Raw genomic sequence first — 18,302 nt, 5'->3', positions numbered from 1 at the left:
GGTTGCAGTAAAGAAGGCGGCCAAAAGCCACCAAAACCAAGATGGCTACGAGAGTGACCTCCGATCGTCCTCACTGCTACACCCCCACCGGCGCCATGACAGGTTACAGATGCCATGGCAACGTCAGGAAGTTACCCTATATGGTGTAAAAAGGGGTGGTGTAATCCACCCCTTGTTTAGCGTATCATCAAGAAATAACCATAAAAATGGCCAACTAGCAGCCCTCAGGGCTACTTTGTCTATGCAATAGCCATGCTTTATTCCTTTACTTTCTTAATAAACTTGTTTTCACTTTATTCTATGGAGTCACGCTGAATTCTTCCTTGTGCGAGATCAAGAACCCTCCCTTGGGGTCTGGATCAGGACCCCCTTCCAGTAACAGAAGAATTAGAGGGAAGCATGAAAGGCAGAATGAAGATGAGAGGGATGGAGATCAAAACCACAGAGAGACTGAAAGGAGGCAGAGAAGTTGACAGGACAGAGCATCCACACCCAGGCACTTTGCCAAGATTAACCCCATAATTTTTGGCTCCAGTGGAAGCTCATTTGTAGGTTTCTAGTGCAAAGAGGTGGTGGGCTTTCTGAAATACTAGGTTCTATCCAAGGATATCACAGTGGTATGGAGAGAAATGGGAAGCAGAGACAGAAATAAGGTAGTCCTCCTAAAAGCATTATTCCCAAGGCTTTGTGTCATTAAGGCTGTTTACAATTTTAAGTAGTTTACAATTTAAAATTACACCTAACAATGGCTTAAACCAAAGACATTTATGGTTTATTTACTTTCCAAGAATTTTGCAAGTGAGTAGTACTCAGTTACTTTCTGTCTGAATTATATCATTAAAAAGTTTATTCTAATCTTTTCACTTTTTCATCACTATTTTGGCGTTTTTTTTTTTTTTTCCTGGAAATTGCCACCTCACGGCCCCAAGATAGCTGCCATAGCTCCTGATCTCACAACACAGCATCTCATGCCAGGAAGATAGGGATGAAATGAAAAAATACTGAAGATTTTAGATCCGAGGCAAGATATGTTCAGATTTATTTTATAAAAATTTATTTTTGGGTCTTAATAACCAGAAGCATTTTAGAAGATTCTCAAGGAAGGAAGGGTAAGAAGTATAGATGTGTCTAAGAGGCACAAGGAAACCAAAATATTGTGTGTGTGTGATGGTTGGGAGGGGGGAATTAAAATAAGGGAAATGGCAGAGGACACTATTATGCATAAAGGAGAAGGACCCAGATGTCAAGAGAAAAAAAGAGGCAAAGGACCCCACAGAGACTAATTGCCAAACACATTTGCAAGTCTTTTGAAGTCCAATTGTTCTTCCTAAAGCTGGGCTCCTGGATGCCTCTGCATGTTTCCCATAAACTCTCGTTATTAAAACATAAAAGGCTGGGTATGGTGGCTCACACCTGTAATCCCAGCACTTTGGGAGGTCGAGGTGGACAGATTATCTGAGGTCAGGAGTTCGAGACCAGCCTGGCCAACACGGCGAAATCCTATCTGTACTAAAAACACAAAAATGAGCCGAGCGTGGTGGCGCATGCCTATAATCCCAGCTACTCAGGAGGCTGAGGCAGGAGAATCACTTGAACCTGGTTTCATGCGCGTCCGTGTGAAGAGACCACCAAACAGGCTTTGTGTGAGCAACATGGCTGTTTATTTCACCTGGGTGCAGGCGGGCTGAGTCCGAAAAGAGAGTCAGCGAAGGGAGATGCATTATCATTAGTTCTTATAGGTTTTGGGATAGGCAGTGAAGTCAAGAGCAATGTTTTGCGGGCAGGGGGTGGATCTCGAAAAGTACATTCTCAAGGGTAGGGAGAATTACAAAGAACCTTCTTAAGGGTGGGGGAGACCACAAAGTACATTGATCAGTTAGGGTGGGGCAGAAACAAATCACAATGGTGGAATGTCATCAGTTAAGGCTATCTTTACTTCTTTTGTGGATCTTCAGTTACTTCAGGCCATCTGGATGTATACCTGCAAGTCACAGGGGATGCAATGGCTTGGCTTGGGCTCAGAGCGCTGACACCTGGGAGGTGGAGGTTGCAGTGAGCTGAGATCATGCTACTGCATTCCAACCTGGTTGACAGATCAAGACTCCGTCTAAAAAAAAAAAAAACAACCAACAAAAAAACAAAACATAGGGAAGTTTTCTTTCTTGCTATGAAATGGCCCATAATTAACAAAAATGCCTAGAAGCAAGTAAACAGAATAAGAGTCTTAAAATGAACTTTTACTCCGATGGGGCAAAAATCATCTAAGGATCGTCTCAATCAGCCATGCGTGAGACTCAAAGTATGATTCATCCTGAGGCTAATTCCTCTTCAGCTGTAAGCCTGTTAAATCAGACAATTATGTGCTTTCAAAAATACAGTGGTGGGATAGTCTAGGATTGACATTCCCGTATCAAAAAGGAGAAACAGGAAGGAAGAAAGGGGAACCAGATCCTGAGGAAGTCCAAAACAATGTGGCAAATACATTTTAAGGCCTCAGTATAATGTTCTTTGACTCCGTGTTCTGCTTTTTGGACACACTGGAGCTGGGGTTGGGCCACCACAGCTCTAGGCAGAACCACCATCATGGCTTTCCTGGGTGTAGCTGATGCAGCAGCTCTCAGGGGTTGAAGTCAGGTGCTGCAGCTCCCCAAGGGTGGTATTGCACACAGGTGGCTACACAGTTCTGAGGTCTCAGGGGCAGCCTCACCCCCAGGGTTCCACTGGACATTGCCCTAGTGGAGGCACTCTGTGGTGGCCCCATCCCCACTGCTGTACTGGGCACTCTCTTAATGCCATCATATTGGGGGAGGTACTCTCTGTGGAGAGACAGAGAGTCGCTGGAGACCTTCTCTGGGTCTCCATCCTGGAGACAGCCCTCTCCCTGAGTTGCATGCCTGCGACTCCAGGTAGCGTCTTCCTTCATAATCTAAGGGGAGGCAGCCACAACCCCACAGCTCATGCACTCTGTGCCCTGGTGGAGATGACACCACACAGATGTAGCCTTGGCTTACAGCCTGTGCCATCCAGAGAAGTGGCCTGAGCCGCACTCTGGCGTGCTTGAGCCAAAGCTTGGAAGGCCAAGGAGTGCTATACTGGAATATGGGGAATACAACCTTGAAATTGTTTGCATTCTGTGCCTGTGATGGGCAGGGAAGATGTGAAGATCTGTGAGATGCCTTCAGAGTCATTCTTCCGTTGTCTTGATGAATACTATCTGGCTTCTATCCATACTAATCTCTGTATCAAATGTTCACTTACCCACACCATTGGTGTTCTCCCCTGAACATATTTTTGCACTTTTTACAGGCTGAGAATTTTCCAAATCTTTAGGTTCTACTTCCCTTTTGATTACAATTGCCATTTTTTTTTTTTGAGATGGAGTCTCACTCTGTTGCCCAGGCTGGGGTGCGCAGTGGCACGATCTCGGCTCACTGCAACCTCTGCCTCCCAGGTTCAAGCAATTCTGTTGCCTCAGCCTCCTGAGTAGCTGGGATTGCAGGCGTTCGCCACCACACCTGGCTCATTTTTGTATTTTTAGTAGAGACAGGGTTTCTCTATGTTGGCCAGGCTGGCCTTGATCTCCTGATCCACCTGCCTCGGCCTCCCAAAGTGCTGGGATTACAGGCATAAGCCACCGTGCCTGGCCTAAAATTGCCATTTTTTGTGTAACTCTTTTCCTGCGTTTTACTACAAGCAGTCAAGAGAAGCCATGCCACACCCTCAATGCTCTGCTTAGATGTATCTTCCACCAAACATCTTATTCCATCACTCAGAAGTTCTACCTTCCACAAAGCACAAGGACGCAGACACAATTCAGCCAAGTTCTTTGCCACTTTATAACGAGGCTGTCCTTTCCTACAGTTTCCAAAAATGTTTCTCATTTTCATGAGATCTCATCAGAATGACCTACCTCTACATTTCTACCAATGCTCTGATCATTATTGCAATCTTCTTCTGAGCCTGTAGCAGAATCACCCTTAATGTTACATTCATGGAAATGTAGAGTTTTTTCTAGCACTCACATATAAACTCTTCCAGCCTCTCACATTACCCAGTTCCAAAGCCATTTCCACATTTTTAGGTATTTCTAATTATAATACCTCTACTTCTTGGTACAAATTAGTCTTTTAGCCCATTTGAGCTGCTATAACAAAATCTATTAGGGTAAGTTATGATCAACATACATTTATTACTCACAGTACTGGAGGATAGAAAAGCCAACATTAAGGCCGGGCACAGTGGCTCATGCCACCATAATCTCAGCACTTTGGGATTGCTTGAGGCCAGGAGTTTGAGACCAGCCTGGGCAACATGGCAAAATCCCATCTTTACTAGAAAAAAAAAAAATTAGGCGGGCATGGTGGCACGTGCCTGTAATCCCAGCTACTTGAGAGGCTGAGGCACGAGAATCCCTTGAACTCAGGAGGCGGAAGTTGCAGTGAGCCGAGATTGCACCACTGCACTCCAACCTGGGTGACAAAGCAAGACTCTGTCTCAAAAAAACAAAAAAAAAGAAAGAAAGAAAAAAAAAAAAGAAAGACCAAGGTTAGGGCGCCCACAGATTCCATGTCTGATGAGGGCCCATTACTCATAGACAGCGCCTTCCATATGTCCTCACATGGTGGAAAAGACAGACAAGCTCCCTCAAGGCTTTCTTATAAAGGCACTAATCCTATTTATGAAGGCGCAACCATCACGCTCTAATCTCCTCCGTATGGTCTCGCCTTTTAATACCATAACCTGGGGGGTTAGGATTTCCCATACAAATTTGGGGAGGGGAGAAACAAACATTCAGACTGTAGCAGATGCAGCAATAGTAACTTTAGGAATGTGGAATTTATAAAGAGCACTCATTCTTCCCCATTCCCCATAGCCATCCAGTCTCCAAGGCTGGTCTACTCAGCCTGGACAATCTCTCTCTAAGCTACGCCTCCTCTTGATCACACTACACCTGCCCTGGGTAGCTCTTCAAGAACCTTACCTTGATCTCTGGTGACATTCTCCATTCTAATATCTCTGTCTCCAATTAGAAACATTCTCAAAGCCATCCCTTTGCAGAACTACAGAACAATATTTTTCAGAAGCACACACCTGACAAGTCACTCTCCTGCTTAAGTGGTTATTCATGTTATTATGAAGAAATTCCAAGTCCTTCTTGTAGCATTCAAGACCCTCCAACAGATGGCCTCTGCCACTTGCCACACACTCAGTGTTTATTGCTGTCTGCCTCATCATCTATGCTCCAATAACCACAGGTAACCTGCTATTTCTCGGTCCTTTCCTATGTGCTTTCACTCTCCTCTGCCTGGAATGTATTTTTTCTTCTTTATCTGAGTCTTTAACACTCATCCCAGATGTTACCTGCATTGCACTTGGAAGTGACCCTGGACCCTGTCAGTCTCAGTTAGTTGTTCCTTTTGGGAAATCTCATAATGAACCAGGCATCTGTCTATCACTATGTACCCCCACTCTACTGTGACTGCTTAGGGAAATGGCAGAAGACACCACTGTGCACAAAGGGTGCAAAAGACTATGCTTAGTCACAGTAGAGTGACTCTGTCACCTCTTTACCTGGGTAGTCGGCATCTCCAGGGTAAAGCACATGTCTGTTTAAGCTCTATGTCTGCAGGAGCCAGCAAGGGAGCACCTCTTCAGAGGCCTCACCTGTGCAATACGCACCACCCTTTATTATACTGATAAGTAAATTCCATTTTAATCAGGTGGCAGGTAGCAATGTGCCACTGTCCTAGGAAATCAATCATGATTGGCCTAAGCCAATATGAAGAACTTGTCTTTTTTTTTTTTTTTTTTGAGATAAGGTATTGCTCATTGCCCAGGCTTGAGGGCAGTGGCATCATCATGGCTCACTGCAGCCTCAACCTCCCTGACAAAGCAGCCCTCCCACTTCACCTCCGGAGTAGCCGGAACTGCAGGTCCTCACCACCACACCCAGCTAATATTTGTTTTTTTAGAGATGGGGTCTCACTATGTTGCCCAGGCTGGTCTTGAACTCCTGAGCTCAAGCAATCCTCCTGCCTCGGCCTCTCAAAATGCTGGGATTACAGGCATGAAACACTGTCCCTGACCTTTATTTTTATGTATTGGTATTTTTGTTATTTCTTGGCCATTTATTGGTCTAGAGATGGCATGCTCTGGCAATGAAAGACAAGGAGAGGTCCTGAAGAGACTCTGGACAAGGTTTCCCTCTGTGATACAATGAAAGAGGCATGTGAATGAGTCACGTTTTCTGCCTGTCTCATGATTCTGGCTCAGGAGGGCCTGTTGATGTGACGTCCAGAACAGTGGCAGCCATTCTGTGGTCACTTTCAAGAAGGCCCTAGAAGAAAACCAATATGATGATGGAGTGGAAGGGTGACATTGAACTCAATTTTTGTTCAGGCTCCAGATCTATCCCCTTCCAAAACTTTTTTTAATACTAAATTTCTCCATGGCTTATGTGCTTCAATGGTTTACTCTACCTTATCACTGAAAACATCCAGTGAATCACAGAGAAAATTGAAAATAGGTGACTCTTGTTTTGTGGCTCTCCACTGTTTTTCATGGTTCTATTCTTTGGGCTTGACAGCAACATTCTGATGGTGTTTAAAAACTCAGAAAGAGCCCATCTCCTCAGATCAGTAGTCCATAGAGCATCTCCCTAGGAGCAGAAGATTAGGGGGTTAATCTTGGCAATGGTGTGGAATGAAAAGTGTCTCTCATTTACCTTCCTTACCTCTCTCCATGCTCCTAGTTACTGCTTCTTTTTGTAACTCCGAGGTATAAAATACCTCAAAGCATATTTGATTTTGTTACATATTTCTGGCACAGGGCTCTTAAAACCCTTGGAATTTCCTGAGTGATAGGAGTATTATTTGTTATTCATAAACAGCCCCTTTTGATCACAGCTGAGTTTATGCTAAGGAGATGATGGCCTTAGGATGGGACTGGTCACCAGAAAGACCAAGGGATTAGAGGGTTGGAGCTGTCAGCCCCACCTACTGACCTCCAGGAAGGGAAGGCAGGGACTGGAGATTGAGTTCCATAAAAACTTGAACAATGAGATTTGATGAGCTTCCACACTGGTGAACACTCAGGGGTGCTGGGAGAGTGGCTGCCTGAAGAGAGCATGGAAGCTCCATGCACCACCCAACCCCTTCCCTGCCACATACCTGCCATATGCCTCTTTCCAATGGACTATTCCTGAGGTATATTCCTTATATAAAGCAACAAATGTAAACAAAGTGCTTTCCTGAGTTCTGTGTGCCATTCTAGCAATTTATTGGTGTCATTGGAACACCCAATTTATAGCCTGTCAGTCAGAAGTACAAGTAGCCACCTGGGACTTGCAACAGATTCTGATCTGATCTGAGAACAGTTTGTGGGAGTGAGCCCTTTAACTTTTGGGATCTGATGCTAAATCCAGGTAGACAGCATCATAACTGAATTTTAATTGCAGGTGGCCCAGGTGGTGTCCCCAGAGAATTGGAGAATTTCTTGGTGTGGAGAAAAACTACATTTGGTCAGAAGGATTGTGAAAGTAGAGAATTGAGTTTTTGTTTAACTGTGCATCTTTGTTTTTTATTGTTTTCCTCTCATTCTTCTCACCTTGGTAATTGTTTCTTTCACTTTCCTGAATCTCTGAAAAGAAAGGGCCTGGACTCTCAGATTTCTTGGCCTTTGATATTTGGAAGGATGAACTCCAGTCTCCCACAGAAGGCTAGAGGCGAAGGAACATTCAGACATATAAGTTTCTAAGACAAATCGTCTGAGAACATCTCCAAAGTGTCTTTTGGGAATGGTAAGAGACCCTGAGTTTGTGTCAGGGTTGATTCCAGCTCCATTGTCCCCGTGTCCTTCAACTAAGTCTCTGCTGAAGTCTGTTCTATAAAAACAGGAAGTAAGTGGCTTGGACTGACCAATTGTACTAGGTTCGACAAAGCAAACCAAATGCAGTTAGTCATACTAAAACTCCACATCACCAAACCAAAACTAATTTATCTGAACTTTTGAGAAATCAGGAGAGAGAGAAAATGGACACATTCCTAAAACAGGCCAGTTTCAGTGGGCATGAAAATGAAGTTCTCTCTGCTTTCATCTTTACAAAAAAAAAAAAAAAGGAATCTGTGGTAACTTGACTTCAATCAATCAGTTGTTCCTTATTGCTGTCTCTCTATTCCTGCTGCACAAAAAAAAATGCAACATCCAAATGACCAATCAGGTTTTTGTTCTCTGTTTCTGCTTTCTTTAGCCCTCCTATCCCTGTAAAACCAACTTCCTTGGCTCCAACTATCAAAACATTCATTTTATTTTATAGCATGAAAGGTTGTCCGATTCCATCTTTATAACCAAAGCCAATTAAGATCTTAAAACTAAACATATAACTTCATCTTTTGACAAGTCCTTAGAGGCTGAGTTGCTCCACAAGAATCCAGGAACTGGGCACAGGAAAAGGATCTCAGCTGGTGGTAAGTTGGGGTCTGAAAATTTAAAAGTTATTGTTGAAATGCCTGCTATATGACAGAGCCCTTCTAACTCTGGAGTAGTGTAGTCTAGTGAAGAATCCACTTCGTTAGTATGAAAAAAATGTTAACTATTTCATTAACAATATTTAATTTGGTTACATCTTCCGGTAACATTCTTTTTTTTTTTTTTTTTTTTTTGATGGAGTCTTGCACTGTCGCCCAGGCTGGAGTGCAGTGGCACAATCTCAGCCCACTGCAACCTCTGCCTCCCGGGTTCAAGCGATTCTCCTGCCTCAGCCTCCCGAGTAGCTGGGATTACAGGCACCTGCCACCACACCCAGCTAATTTTTTGTATTTTTAGTAGAGATGAGGTTTCAATATGTTGGCCAGGCTGGTCTTCAACTCCTGACCTCGTGATCCACCCGCCTCAGCCTCCCAAAGTGCTGGGATTACAGGTGTGAGCCAATGTGATTGGCCAATTCTTTATCATATATGTAATTAAATAAAATGTATTACTAAAATAATGTCCCCAAAGGTGTTTTACTTTTTTAAAAACAGTGGCTACAAAAAAATTGTTAAGTCCCATATGTAGCTAAAGTTAACACATTATATTTCTACTGGACATGTAGCACTGTAGAGATGTAGCATTGAAGGATCTTGATAGTCCTATGGAGCTTACGTACTAGTGTGGAGGGTATTCAAGAGACAAGATAAATGAACAAACAAATAAAGGAGAAAAGTATCTGGTGAGATAGGCTGTACCTGGGCATTCTGCTTTGCAGAGTGGGTCAGGTGGGATCTCTCTGAAATATCTGACCTGAAATATGAATATTCAGAATGAGCCAGGTGCAGGAAGCTCAAGACGAAGAGCACGGTAGGCAGAAGGAATAGAGAAAGCCGAAGCCCTGAGATGACAATGAGCTGCAAGTTCAAGGAATTAGAGCCCAGTGGGTGGAGCCCAGTGTGTCTCATGAGAGTGCTGAGATGAGGTCTGAGGGATGCACAGGGCACATGTGGCCATGGATAAGGGAACCTAAGATAAGGGTAACTTAGAAGTCTGGAAGCCATCGGAAGGTATTGAGAATAACATCACCATCTTATTGGACCTTCTTAAAGCTCATTTGGTTTCTGTCTGGAGAATAGATCTTAGAGGAGGGGGCAGCAGGACCAGGAAAAAGCTATTTGCAAGGCTTGTGCAAATATCCAAGCCTGACAGGGCCATGGACACCGGTCGTGGAGATGGCAATGGTTCTGGCTGTGCATTCAGCATGTTCTGCAGATAGAATGAATAAGACGTGGATGGCGTTAGGTGGTGAGGAAAAGAGAAATAAAAGGTGAGTTCCAGATCTGGAGCTTTAACAACTGAATATTTAATCTCCAAATAGATACAGAATATTGGAAGAGTGGCAGGTTCGGGAGGCAGAGAACATCAACAGCTTGGTAAAACCATGTGAGGTTTGGAGTCTATGGGACTCCCATGGGGAGAGGTTTTATCAGACTTGAGTGCCAGGGAGAGGCCACGGCTGATAATTTAGGTGAAAAGACAGCATAATGGTTTAATCCCAGAGACTGGATGATATCATTTATAGAGAGTGAGATACCCCAACATTTAGAGTCAAATTTAGAATAGAAAACACCGTAAATTGGACTAAAAAGAGGAAGAGAATTGAGCTGTAGAGATGACCAAGAGTGTATTGTGTGTACATATCTCTGGGATATATCTCATGGCATAGGAAAATTGTGTTTGAAAAGGGAGAAAGTGATCCAGTGGGTCCTGTGTCATTGGGATATCAGGTCTTAAAAACAGAGAAGGACTCACAGGAGTTGGCAGCCTGGGGGTCATAAGCATCCTTGGGAAAATGCATTAGGTGGAGTGCTAAGGACAGAAGTCAATATGGAGTGGATTAAGGAGAACGGCTGAGGCGAGGAAGGAAAAGGAGGAATTAGAGACATTCTCTTTGGATGTTTGGCTGGAAATTCCCCTTACAGAGAGGTCATTTGGCTAGATAGGGTTGAAGCTGGAAAGAAATATGGTTCAAAGGAGGTTTCTCTTGAAAGAGAGGGGGCGTGATTATGTGATAGAATGATCTAGTAGAAATACAATTTTCAATTTTTTTGATATAAAAAATGATCTTTTATCCCTCACCACATCCCACCTCAATCTAAGTCTTAACTTTCTCATCTGTACAATGGTTATACGAATTAAAACTAGCATTAATCAATATTCACCGTGTCTCCGGGTGTGTTCAGTGCTTACACATATTAACACATCCTATCTGCAGAGCCTATGAGAGGAGTTGTGAGGGTTAAGGGAGAAGCTCTTGGTGTGTGGCTAATGTTCACAAGTAGAAGCTACTATTGCTATAAGCATCGTTCTTGTCCTGACCCTGAGCTTCATAGTGCAGGGTTCGGGATTGTACCCCACAACACAGCGAGGGCTAAGAGTTCTAATTTGTTACAGATTTACCGACCTATCCTAGAGGATTTCCATGTCTATTCTTTTTTTTTTTTTTTTTTGAGACGGAGTCTCGCTCTGTTGCCAAGCTGGAGTGCGGTGGTGCAATCTCAGCTCACTGCAACCTCCGCCTCCCGGGTTCAGGCGATTCCCCTGCCTCAGCCTCCCGTGCATGTCTATTCTATTTAATCTTCCCCTGAAAATCAGTCTTCATCAAAAAACCATTTCAGTTCTGCAGAGGGGAAAATGGGGACTCAAAGAGATGTCACTGATCAAGAATTTACACTGTCGAGGTGTCAGAGATAAGATTAGAGTGGAGATCTAACTGACTCCAGAGCCTGGTACTCTACACCGTTACGGTGACACTCAACTGGCAGGGGGAGGGGGTGGGGAGGTATTTTGCCCCCCAGGGGATCTTTGATAATGTCTTTTGGTTGTCACTCCTGAATGGGGAGTTGCTACTGGCATCTGTGGATAGACACCGGGGGCACTGCTAAACATCCTACTGTGTACAGAACAGTCCCCCACAACAAAGAATTAACCAGCCCTAAATGCCACTGGTGTCAAGGTTGAGAAACCCTGAGCTACACTAAACAATGTCCCTGGGAAGACCTCAGTGAAAGTGACTGGTAATGACAGGAAAAAAGGAGGAAATCAGTAAAAGAAATAGGAGAAAAAAATTATTATTATTTTTTCTTTTTTGGAGATGGAGTCTGGCTCTGTCACCCAGGCTGGAGTGCAGTGGCTCGATGTCTGCTCACTGCAAGCTCCGCCTCCCGGGTTCACGCCATTCTCCTGCCTCAGCCTCCCGAATAGCTGGGACTACAGGCGCCCGCCACCACGCCCGGCTAATTTTTTTGTGTTTTTAGTAGAGACAGGGTTTCACTGTGTTAGCCAGGATGGTCTCGATCTCCTGACCTCGTGATCCGCCCGCCTCGGCCTTCCAAAGTGCTGGGATTACAGGCATGAGCCACCGCGCCCGGCCGAGAAAAAAATTATTATATGAGGGCAGGACCCTATCCTGGTGATTTTGGGAGAACGCCTTTCAATGGCAGCACTTGAGCGTGCAAAGTTAGTGGCTCTGTTCGGTCTGGTTTACAAATCTTGCTGTCTCCACTGATTGGCTAGGCATGATGCTGAAAAAGCTACAGGAGTCCCTGGGCTATGGATTCTCCCTAGTAAAAAAGGGATGATGATGGCTGCCTCACAGTGTTATTATGAGTATTAGATGTAAACAAGTGCTAGATAATTGTTATCATTCTTAAAGAGGCTAAATAGCCCAGGGTGGGAAGATTCTCAGATTTTCATGATCATAGAAAATTGCTGTAGCTTGGCTGGGCGCGGTGGCTCACACCTGTAATCCCAGCACTTTGGGAGGCTGAGGAGTTCGAGACAGCCTGGCCAACATGGTGAAACCCCATCTCTACTAAAAATACAAAAAATTGGCCGGGCGTGGTGGCGGTGTCCAGCTACTGGGGAGGCTGAGGCAGAAGAATTACTTGAATCCAGGAGGCAAAGGTTTCAGTGAGCCGAGATCACGCCGCTGCACTCCAGCCTGGGCAATGGAGGAAAAAAGGGAACCATTCGGACATTTGCCCCTGAACTTGAAGTGTGCCACACCCCACTCCCACTGCCAGTTGCCACCCCCGTCAGCTCTCTTTCTGCCTGTTGTCTTGCTCCTCTGAGTGTGGCCTCCAGATGTCTCATGTACCTCCCAGGGTCTGTGAATACTAAAACCTCTCAAACTTTAACACTGTAGTCGCATCATTGAAGCCGCACCCACAATCCGACCCACGATGTGAGGTTGCCCGAAAGCAACCTGGGCAGTTGGATCCCCTCTTGATGTTCTTTTGTCCTGGCCTCTGGTGGCTGCTGAGGACGGTCACTACCAGCTGAGTTGATAGAGAAACTTGAAGAGCTTCATTTAATACCACTGGCATACCAGGCAGGCTTTTGGCTGTGTCTTGGACACAATCCCAATGTCTGTGTGTGGATGACTCACGCACTTCCTGCATCAGACAGCCCAGTTGGTCTGGCCCAGATGGCACTACTGCTTGCTGCTGCTCGATTCTGCTGCTTCATGCAGCTTAGTACTGCTGTCCTCAGCTGTTACCTTGGAGATTCTCCAGAAATTCCAGTGGCTGTGGATGGCTGAGGCTCCAGGCTCCCCAGCAGCCGCTGGAGGACAGATCCTACTGTAATGAGGGTGTTTCCCTGTGGGACATCAGACACCCTTTCTGGGATCAGGCCCCTGCCAGGGGGCCACTACTGGAGGGCATGTTGCCCCTTGAGCCATACATGCTTCTCTGGTGACCTAGGGCCGCAATAGTGGTCCGGCCTGTATTGGCTCTAAGCTACAAAGTACTGGCCTCCAGCCAGAGTGAGCTGGCCACCTGGTGGCCCGTGGCTCGATCCTCAGCTCTACCTCCATCTTGCTGATGATAGGGCCATGGGCCACCAGGCTCCTGGGGAGCAGCGATTGTCCGATAGTGAAGTTAAAGAGGATGACAGAATGCTGGCTTCACTGGGTCAGTGAAGGGGAGCTGGGTGAAAGGATCCAGTCACCTAACTCTAACCTGTGACATGGCAACTGCACCTGAGTCCCCAGGGCACCTTGCAAGAGCAGGTGCTGCTGAGGCCAGCGTCTCCTTGGTTGCTGCATTCCTTGGTGCTATCACTTCTCATTCTCCCAGCCCCTCAGAGATCGATCGGGTCACCCTGGAAAGAAAAGCGGCTGCCTACAAGGCCGGTGCAAGTGGAGCTCATTGTTCGGTTTTGAAGAGAGGTTAAAGAAAGACACACAGAGACAGAGTGTCTCAACAGCAAATGCAGGCATTTATGTCCAGCATAAACCTGCAGAGGTGCCAGTGCCCACCACTGCTTACAGGCTGGGGCAATTACAGGCCTGGGTGGGAGAGGTCTGGAAGTGGAGCGTGGCCTGTTGCCTGGGAAAATGTTGATAACATGTTCCCATGATGAGGCGGTTTGGCACTTGTTCCTGCAGAATGTGATAGTGATGTTCCTTGGGCCTTTGCCCGGCAGGGTGTGATAAGGATGTTCGTGTGCCTTGTGGTCAGGTGGTTAGGCAGGATGTTTCTCATGGCCCGAAACCCCATGGAATGTTTCACTTTGACCAAGGTCTGCAAAATGGTGGGGGGCTTACAAAGTGGTGCAGTTTGGACTAACTCTAATCACCATTTTTTTTCTTTTTTGGTAACAATGTGTAAAGTGAAAACAGCAGAGTGCTACTCCATACCACTGGGACCTTGTCCAGTAAACATCCAGAGAGTGAGGATAGGAAATAAAAAGTATATAAATATTAGATGCCTAGAAATGCAAGTCACTTTAAAGATTTTATGTGAAATAGAAAAAAAGAGAGGAGAGGGACTCATTGTCTTGTAATGGGTCCTTCCCAGAGAGAGGTGACTGTCCAGCGGCACTGGGCCCTTTTCCTCCTTCCCCTTTTTCTCTTATCAGCTAGGACAGAAACTAAGAATTTTGGCTTCAAGTGGCTAAAAGATTGATGGGGGAAAAAAGAAAATAGAAAAAAATAACAGAGAGACTGACGCTCTAGGCAGTTACAAGTCCAAGAAAAAAGAGAGAAACTTTTAACTTTAAGTGTTGAGCCAAAACCAGGTCTAGCAAACACAATGCTGGCCCTAGATTATTTATTAATTTATGAAGAAACTTCTAGATATGGGGGTGACAAAAGGAAATTAAATCCATTATATATGCATATATTTTAATGTAAATATATAATAGATAATTTATGTATACATAATACATAACCAAATTCAAACAGTTTTATAATTTGATTTGACTGGAAATTCAAAATCCATATATTAATTTTTGTAGTAAAAGTTTATGTAAAAAAAGACAAAAAGGACACTGATTGGCTTTTGTTCCTCTACAATATAGGTTCTAACTTAACTTTTAACATTAGTGGCCGAACGCGGTGACTCACGCCTGTAATCCCAACACTTTGGGAGGCCGAGGTGGGCAGATCACCTGAGGTCAGGGGTTCAAGATCAGCCTGGCCAACATGGTGAAACCCCATCTCTACTAAAAGTACAGAAATTAGCCAGGCATGATGCTGGGTGCCTGTAATCCCAGCTACTCAGGAGGCTGAGGCAGGAGAATTGCTTGAACCTGGGAGGTGGAGGTTGCAGTGAGCTGAGATTGTGCTACTAAACTCCAGCCGCATGAATTGACAAAAATTTATGGACTTAATAGTGGGCTCAAATTATAGTTATACACAGGGATCCCATTAAATTTACTTACTCTACCCCCCATAATCTTGAGAAGCTAACTAAAATTTTGAAAAATGAGTAGACCTCATTTTAGCTGTAGCGTCGCCTAAATTTCCCATAGTCATACAGTCATTGCTCTAAAATATTCTATGTTGGACGTAGATTCTGTGACACAATTAATATCAAATTAAAATTAAAGTAAGCTTTTGGCACTTACAAATTGGCTTGATCAAATGGGGCCCCTTAGTCCCACAGTTAAGATAACTTATTACGGCCCAATAGAAGTTGAAACAGCACCTTCAAGGATTAAAATGTATTATATAAAACCTAATTAATAAAAGCGTGATTATCGACACCACATCTCCATTTAGCAACCCAAAAGTTCTTCCTGTTCCCAAATCTAAAAAAAAAAAAAAAAATTCATAAATTGCCTTATGATGGACGACTACAGCAGATGGGCTATTGAGGGCTGCCTCAGCCCTTCAGCCCAGACCAGTGACAGAGCTACCAACACTGCTTCACCTCCTGCAGAGGTGGAGGTACAGACAACGTGAGGAGGGGGTCAGGGATATTTTTTAGCTCTTTCTCATCCTACCCTCATGCCAGTCCCAGCTTCTTCTACCCTTGAGTCACATTAAGCCATTCAAGGATGAGTGGATCAAGTTTTTAATCAAGAAAAAATACTTCCATGCCCCCTGATTTGAGAGTAAGAAATAGAAAAATGAGGCTATTGTGGGTGTCATTTCTAATTTCTGGACCTCAGCCTGTACCCTGGGGTAAGTGGAAGTGGAAAAAAACTACAAGAAAACAGAAAGAGTGGTGGGGATTTGTAAGGCTTGGATGAGATAGTATATATTAAAGGGAAAACTTAATTACTTTACCCTTAAGTATAATGTTTACTGTCACCTTTTTGTATCTTTCTCTTTTTAATCAGACTGTTGAAGGTGTCCTCTATTCTTACTTTTTTAGAGTTTTCTTCTTCTATTGCTTAAATTATGAATGGATGTTAAATGTTTTCAAATGTAATATCTGCCAATATTAACATGATTATTTTTATTCTTTCATTTACATCGTTACAAATTAGGTTGATGAATTCTTCAATGTTAAACTACCTTGTGTTTCTGAAATGAATCACGCTTCCTCATGATGTATCTTATATATTTGTAATTGATCTCCTAGATTTCTTTAGAATTTCTGTATTTATGTTTATGTAAAGATGGCTCTGTTATTTCACTTTACTGTCCTTGTTAGGTTTTACATCCACTTATAATGGTCTCTTGAATGGAGCTGGAAAGTGATTTTCTGATTCTCTTCTGTAGTATTATATCTTTTTAAACAGTGTTACACTTAAATTTTTTTTTTTAATTAAAAAAAAAATTTTTTTTGAGACAGTGTCTCACTCTGTCGCCTAGGATGGAGTGCAGTGGCGTGATCTCAGCTCACTGCAACCTCTGGCTCCTGAGTTCAAATGATTCTCATGCCTCAGCCTCCTGAGTAGCTGGGACTACAGGCAGGCACCACCATGCCCGGCTAATTTTTAGTAGAGATGGGGTTTCACTATGTTGGCCAGGCTGGTCTCGAACTCCTGACCTCAAGTGATCTGCCCACCTCAGCCTCCCAAAGTGCTGGGATTGCAGGCATGAGCCACTGTGCCCAGCATCAAAATTTATAAAAAGTGTTTATTAAAAACACTTTTAAAAACATTTACATGAAGCCAACTGGGTCTTGGGTTTTCTTTCTGGGAGAGATTTTAAACATGGGTTTAATGTCTTTAACAATTATTACATTGTTCAGTTTTCTTTTTCATATCTTTCACTTTTGGTAAACTACTATTTTCAAGAAATTTGGTCATTTCATCTGAACTATGACGTTTATTGGCATGAAGAGGGGTAACAACTGTATACAAACTTCATATGGTTCCTTTCATATAATAAGAATGTAAGCTATCTGAGGGCAGGGATTGTGGTCTATATTGCTTACAGATGAATCCTCACCCTCTATGTGTAAATAGTGTCTGACATGTGGTAGGTACTCAATAAATACTGAATTAATGAATCAAAAAATAGTGTCACCTAGATATTTAAGTGAGAAACATTTGATGTCTAATTAAAATTATCTCCGGCCCTCATAACATGAACCAAGTCATGTCTAGTAAATTCTCATCCTCATGTGCACAATATTTATAAATTCCCAGGTGGCTTCCATTTTCATGAACACCTTAAATTTTGAGTTTCCGCTTCAATAGAATACTCTCGCTAACAACTGCCTAATGACTTTGTATTTAAATAAATCAGCTCATAACTCAGCCCTTTACCTTGCTTTCTCCACATAAACACTCAGAAATTGTCAGTTCTGTATTGTGTAACATACTTTCCTGATGCACTGGCAAAAGACACCACTCAACACGAATATCAAGGAGTCCTGTTATCAACGTCCTCTCTCACTCCACTGCTTTACTCACTCATTTTTCTCCTTTCTCTAGAGTTCTGTGCATTTCCCAGGCAGAGCAGTTTGCCCATTTCATTCACACTTTTGACTCCTATAAATGCTTTCAATTTCCAAAAAAAAAAAAAACAGTATATTCTTTAACGCCCAACTAAGTTGTGGCCATAGAAAATGAGGAACAATGAAAACAATGCAAGACATTAAGTCAGGAGCCACGAAGGACAGCGTGTCACCTCTAGATAGGAGAGCCAGGGCTTCCAGATGGGCTAATTAATAGACTTCCTCCACTGCCAGGACAGGGGATTCTTACCTCTCCTTCCCACTGGCCTTGGTTAATTGCAGTAGAACAGTGCCTGCTACATCTCATTTTTCTTTTCCTCATTAGGAGTTTCCATTGTGGATTCCCAATTCTCATTGCATCGTGGTATACTGGGGCTTTGAAGAAGAATATTCTTTTAAGTTATGGGACACTTATCACAAAGAAACTTCAACATAAAACGTTGGGGATATCATCCTTGGGAAGGATGGCTCTACTTCTTCTGTTTGGAAGAAGAGTGTAAAAGGGATCTTGAGTACCCGAAGGCATAATTCTGGCCAAGACTGACAGCTGCCTAACCAACGTTCATCACCCTTCTTCACTGCAGTGTATGCTTTTAAGGGTCTGTTGCCTCAGCATCCAGTCTGAATACA

The 18,302-nt window shown here is 43.7% G+C and overlaps 1 protein-coding gene across 2 annotated transcripts in view; it reads right to left on the bottom strand.

Moving 5' to 3' along the window:
* The window catches only part of FPR1 (formyl peptide receptor 1), a 92,304-nt gene that overhangs the window by 39,769 nt on the left and 34,233 nt on the right, over positions 1 to 18,302 (bottom strand). For both annotated transcript variants that reach the window (XM_063615645.1, XM_055239000.2), the window contains one exon: positions 17,923 to 18,047. The gene's annotated coding sequence lies outside the window, so the exon portion shown is untranslated. The remainder of the gene's footprint in view (positions 1 to 17,922; positions 18,048 to 18,302) is intronic.

Source organism: Symphalangus syndactylus, chromosome 13 (assembly GCF_028878055.3).
Source record: "Symphalangus syndactylus isolate Jambi chromosome 13, NHGRI_mSymSyn1-v2.1_pri, whole genome shotgun sequence".
Lineage (NCBI taxonomy): Eukaryota > Metazoa > Chordata > Mammalia > Primates > Hylobatidae > Symphalangus > Symphalangus syndactylus.
Note: the sequence above shows the minus strand (reverse complement) of the source record. Positions and strands in the feature narration are given on the sequence as shown.